Source organism: Glycine soja, chromosome 7 (genome assembly GCF_004193775.1).
Source record: "Glycine soja cultivar W05 chromosome 7, ASM419377v2, whole genome shotgun sequence".
NCBI lineage: Eukaryota > Viridiplantae > Streptophyta > Magnoliopsida > Fabales > Fabaceae > Glycine > Glycine soja.
Window position 1 is genome coordinate 15,858,234 of NC_041008.1, and position 6,000 is coordinate 15,864,233.

Below are 6,000 nucleotides of genomic sequence, written 5' to 3' on the forward strand. Positions count from 1 at the left end.
AAAAAGCATGGAACATTCTGCAAAAGGGAAATGTCGGTGCAAATCAAATGAAGAAAGCAAGGTTGCAAACCATGATGAGCTAGTACGAGCTAATGCAAATGAAGGATACAAAAAAGATTGCAAATTTCTTCAATCAAATTATTAAGCTGACGAATTCGATGAAATTATGTGGCGAAACGATAACAGAATCAACGATTGTTGAAAAAATATCGCAAAATTTGCAATATCGTGAAATTTCTACCACGTTGTAGTGATGGAGGAATTCTGAAAGATAAAGTCTCTGAAGATCAAAGAACTTCAAGGATCCCTTGAAGCCCATGAGCAACGACTTAATGAAAGAACCACTGAGAGGCACACAGATCAAGTGTTGCAAGTACAAACTCACAAAAGAGGAGGAAGCAGTGGTAGAAGCTAGAACAAAACACGAGGTAGGGGTAGAGATCCAAGATCAAATGCTGGAAAGGCTCCTCAACAGCAAGAACATGAGAAACATGACTCAAAACAACCTGAATCGTCCAATGGTAGAGGAAGGTACAGGCAGTATAGAGGAGGAAAGAAAAGATTTGATAGAAAGAGGCTTAAATGCTTCAATTGTGGTAAAATTGGGCATTTCTCTGCAGAATGTCAGGAACCAACTCAGAATCAGTCCAAGGGGAGACAAGATCCTAAAGCAAACTTGGCAAAAGGTGAAGATGCTGATGTAGAAGACAACACCTTGTTATTGATGATGACAACAAATACAAAGGCTGGAAACAATGATATTTGGTATCTTGACTCAGGATGCTCCAATCATATGACTGGACATAAAGAGTGACTGGTGACTTTTGATATGAAGAAGAGAAGCAAGGTCAAATTCAGAGACAATAGAGTCATTGAAGCAGAAGGAACTGGTGATGTGTTTATCCAAAGGAAAGATGGAGGCCAAGCCTTGATAACAAAGGTTTTGTATGTTCCCACAATGAAGAACAATCTGTTAAGCATTGGTCAATTATGGAGAAAGGATTCAGCATGAACCTCCATTATGGCACAATGGAGATCTTTGACAGAATGCAGAAGAAAATACTGAAGGCCAAAATCTCAGAGAACAGGACCTTCCAAGTGAAGCTAGGGGCATTTGATTCTCAGTGCCTAAATGCAGAAACCAAATCAGATGAGTCTTGGCTTTGGCACATGAGGTATGGACATCTCAATTTCAAAGATTTAAACCTTCTACATGCAAAAGATATGGTGACTGGTTTGCCAGAAGTTAAAATCCCCAAATTTGTTTATGACCATTGCATGATTAGTAAACAAACAAGAGCATCCTTTAGCAACTACACACCCACTAAAGCCAATGATTTACTACATGTAGTGTACTCTGATGTTTGTGGACCATTTGAGGTTCCCTTTCTAGGTGGGAATAGGTTCTTTGTGTCTTTTGTTGATGAATTTAGCAGGAAAATATGGACATACTTACTCAAGGTTAAGAGTGAAGTATTTGAGAACCTGAAGAAATTCACAGCCATGACTGAAAAACAATCAGGAAAGAAGTTGAAGATCCTTAGAACAGATAGAGGAGGAGAGTTCAACTCTAGAGAAATTGAAGCCTTTTGCACAGACAAAGGCATCCTACATGAAGTAACAGCCCCCTACACACCACAACACAATGGTGTGGTTGAGAGAAGAAACAGGACCATCATGAACATGGTAAGGAGCATGTTGAGAGGAAAGAACCTACCTAAAGCCCTATGGGGAGAAGCAGTTGTCATAGCAACATATGTACTGAATAGGTGCCCCACACAACAACTTAAAAATCAAGTACCAGAAGTTGTATGGTCAGGGAAAACACCGTCTGTGAAGCATATGAGAGTTTTTGGCTCAACATGCTATAGACATATTCCTGATCAAACAAGGAAAAATTGGATGACAAGAGTGAACACATGATCTTTGTTGGCTACAATCCTACAGAGTCATACAAACTCTTAAATCCAAGAACGAATCAAATACTTTTCAGTAGGGATGTGTAATTTGATGAGCTGAACACATGGATGAAGGACAAGCATGATCTAAGCAAGAAGCCAATGATGCAGATCAACACAGAAACATTGAGTGAACCAGAACCTGATAATGTTACAGGTGAAGTTCAAGCTAACCTATAGGTGCAGTTCAAGAAGTAGAGGGAAGAAGATCCATAAGGACTAGAAGCTTGCCAATAAGACTAGAAGACTATGAGATGTTTCCTGATAGTGCAATAGATGATAATGGCGAATTGGTTCATTTAGCACTAATGTGAGAAGCAGAACCTGTCACCTTCCAAGAAGCAATTAAAAAGGATGTATGGTTAGAAGCTATGAGAGAAGAGTTGAAAGCCATAGAGAGGAACAAGACATGGGAGTTGGCTAGTCTACCAAATGGAAAAATAGCTATAAAGATCAAATGGGTTTTCAAGAACAAGCTCAAACCAGATGGGAGTATTGCTAAACACAAAGTCAGGCTAGTGGCAAAGGGCTTTATACAGAAAGAAAGCTATGATTACAAAGAAGTCCTTGCACTAGTGGCTAGGTTTGAGACTGTGAGGTTGATAGTTGCTTTGGCAAGTTGGAAAGGGTGGAAACTATGACAAATGGATGTAAAGTCTGCCTTCCTAAATGGACCCCTAGAAGAAGAAGTATATGTACAACAACCTCCTGGATTTGAGACTACAGGACAAGAAGATAAAGTGCTGAAGTTGAAGAAAGCACTCTATGGGCTTAAACAAGCACCTAGAGCATGGAATAAGAGAATTAACTCATTCCTAACTGACAGTGGATTCAAGAAATGCATTGTAGAGCATGGTGCCTATGTGAAATTTCTCAAGAATGATGAAGCTCTGCTTCTATGCCTTTATGTAGATGACTTGGTAATTACAGGAAGCAACATGGGGGAAATTAAGAACTTGAAGACACAACTAGGGTCAGAATTTGATATGACTGACCTTGGAGAACTTTCTTACTTCCTGGGAATTGAGTTCATGAAGACTAACAGAGGCATTATAATGCATCAGAGGAAATACATCACTGAAACTTTGAAGAGGTTTCACATGCAAAACTGCAACTCAGTAGCAGTTCCAGTAGAGCCCAATTTGAAGATTGACAACTCAAAAAATGAACAGAATGTAGATGCAACTTTGTATAGAAAAATTGTTGGGTGTTTGAGGTTCATTTGTCACAATAGACCATAGATTTCTTATGGTGTTGGAGTGATTAGCAGATTTACGACTCGTCCAAAGCAATCTCATGTAGTAGCAGCCAAGAGGATCATGAGGTACCTAAAGGGGACATAAAACTGTGGTATTTTATTTCCAAATTAGAAAGAGAAGGGTGATATACATCTCGTGGGTTATACAGACTCAGACTGGTGTGGAGATAAAGTAGATAGAAGAAGCACTTCTGGTTTTGTGTTCTTGTTATCGGGTGCTCCAATATCCTGGAGCTCAAGAAAACAAGATGTTATTGTTTTGTCAACCTGTGAGGCTGAGTATGTAGTTGTCTGCAATGCATCGTGTCAAGGTCTCTGACTATTGTCCTTACTAGTTGAGTTGAAGTGTGACAGTTTTAAGAAGATTGAGCTACAAATTGACAGTAAATCTGCCATAGATTTAGCCAAGATTCCTGTGAGGTGTTAAAAAGGTAATTCAATACCTCTAGTCTGTAATCAAGAGGTTTACTGGTTAACCTTGTAAATAGGTATAGTTACTGTTGCCTATAAATAGATTCAATACATGTTGTAATTGATATAACTTCTCAATAATATATTTCATATATCCCTATTTTTTAGCTCTATCTTCCCTCTGTTTCTAACACTAAAGATATGAGAAAAAAGTAGTATATTTTTTTATATTTTCTAATCACTTACTTTTAAAATACACAATAACTACCACTATTACCATCATTATCATTATTAGAATGATCTATTATCAACATTACTACAAACACTATTTGTTATTACAACAATAATCTTCAATTATCACCACTATCATGTTCATCACACTTATTATTGTTATCATTGTCAATATCGTTATCATTCTGACTTTTACCACTAAAAATATTATCATTATTTCAACCATAATAAATATTATTGTTACTAATTGTTGTCACATCCCTATTGTTATTATCATTACTTTTATTATTACAACTCTCAAGTTTAGTGTTGATGTTGTTGTCGCCTTTCCATCACTCTTACTTTATTATTGAATAAAGTTATATTTGACAAGACATTTTAGTTGGTTTTTAATTTTTTTTACTAGTTGAAAAAACTCTTTTTTAGTAGTTTCTCAATAATTTGTGTTTCTTAAAATGTTATTTTTAAGAATATTTTTTAAAACGTTAGTTTCTAACTTTTTATATTTTCTTTCACTTTTACCTGTGATGTATTTATTCATTTTCCTTGTTATATTTTTTAAAATAAATCATGATTTTATTATTTTTTTTTCATTGTATATTTTTTATCTACTTCAACAACTAGTTTTTATCAAATACTTTTAATTTAATAAATTAATTTTTTTAAATTTTAGCTGCCAGCTAAATTTTGAGATAGGTTTACCAAACATGCCCTAAGTTTAAATTAAGAAGTAATAAATGATTTGTGATTTGAATCTAATATTTAATATTAAAATTTAAACATTGAAATTATAAAATTAAAAACTATATAAAAATAATTTTAATTTTTAAAATTTCAAAATTTAAACTTCACAAATCACAATCATTCCGAAAGGGACAATAACTTTTTCATTTTTATTTTTTGGGCAGATTAGTTAATTAATTCTGGCCAGTAATTTTGATCAGTTCACAATTTGGTGAAAGATTTGAAACTTTGATGTGAAATTTTAAAGCCTTCAATGTTAAAACTGAAACGTGTCTAAATTCAGCCGGTGTAATGTGCAGATAGTGGCTCTGCAAAACCCAATAATGGAGAACACAAAACAAAAAGTAAAACAAATCGCGAATCATAGAACATGCATGCATTGTACCCTACCTTGTAAATGTTGTTTTAAATTCTAACAATAATATAAATAGAAGTTGTTTGACGTAGAAAGCACTTTCAACCGTGCTCATTGCTTGCCAAGCTATGCTAAAAGTAACATAGTTTATATAAATAAATTCATACAGCAGCCGGGTGATTATTATTTGTAATCTGTTCTAAAATCCACTTTTCATTTTGTTTCTTTCTTTAAATGATCTAGCCCAAAGTTTTCATGTCATTGTGGATGAGATGTTACAGCTCAATTTTTGTTTTCGAGAGAGCTAGTTTAATTTATTAATTAAAATTAAAACAAAAACAATTTACAAACTCCAAATGAGAGGAATTTGGATTCAAAATATATTATTCCAACAGCAAACCATCTCACAAGTTAGGAACTATGAGACGTGTGGAATATTCACCTAGAAAAATGAGATGTGTGGAATACGTGAGTCAAACTATAAATGAATTATTGATTCAATATTAACTTGTTAAAAGCCACACACTTTATGTGTAAGCTAACTAATTTTGTATATTGTTTTAGATAAACAAAAAAAAAAAAACTTCATTACTATATCTATTTATTAGTAATAAAAAAATACTATAAAGTTTGACACACTTTATTGAATCTAAAATAAATTAAATTTATTGCCGTATTAGTAATTTACACTTTTACTCATTCGAATATTTGTCATTTTTTTATGAACATGAGAATAAAACTTCATTACTATATCTATTTATTAATACTAATGTTTAAAAAATTATTAAAAATTGTAATAATAGATAATATATATGATTTACTCAATGAATAAAAATAAAAATTAACATGAAATAAAAATGTTTAGGGAAAAAGTACCTATTTTTATTTAAAAATTAATAAATAAATTACATATTACATATTTTAATACATGATATGATAATTAAAATTTACTTAATTTAGTTATTTCTCTATCTTCATTAAAATTAATTTAAAGTCTTTTTTTCTGTTATAATATCAGTCTCAACTATTCTGTTTCTTATTCA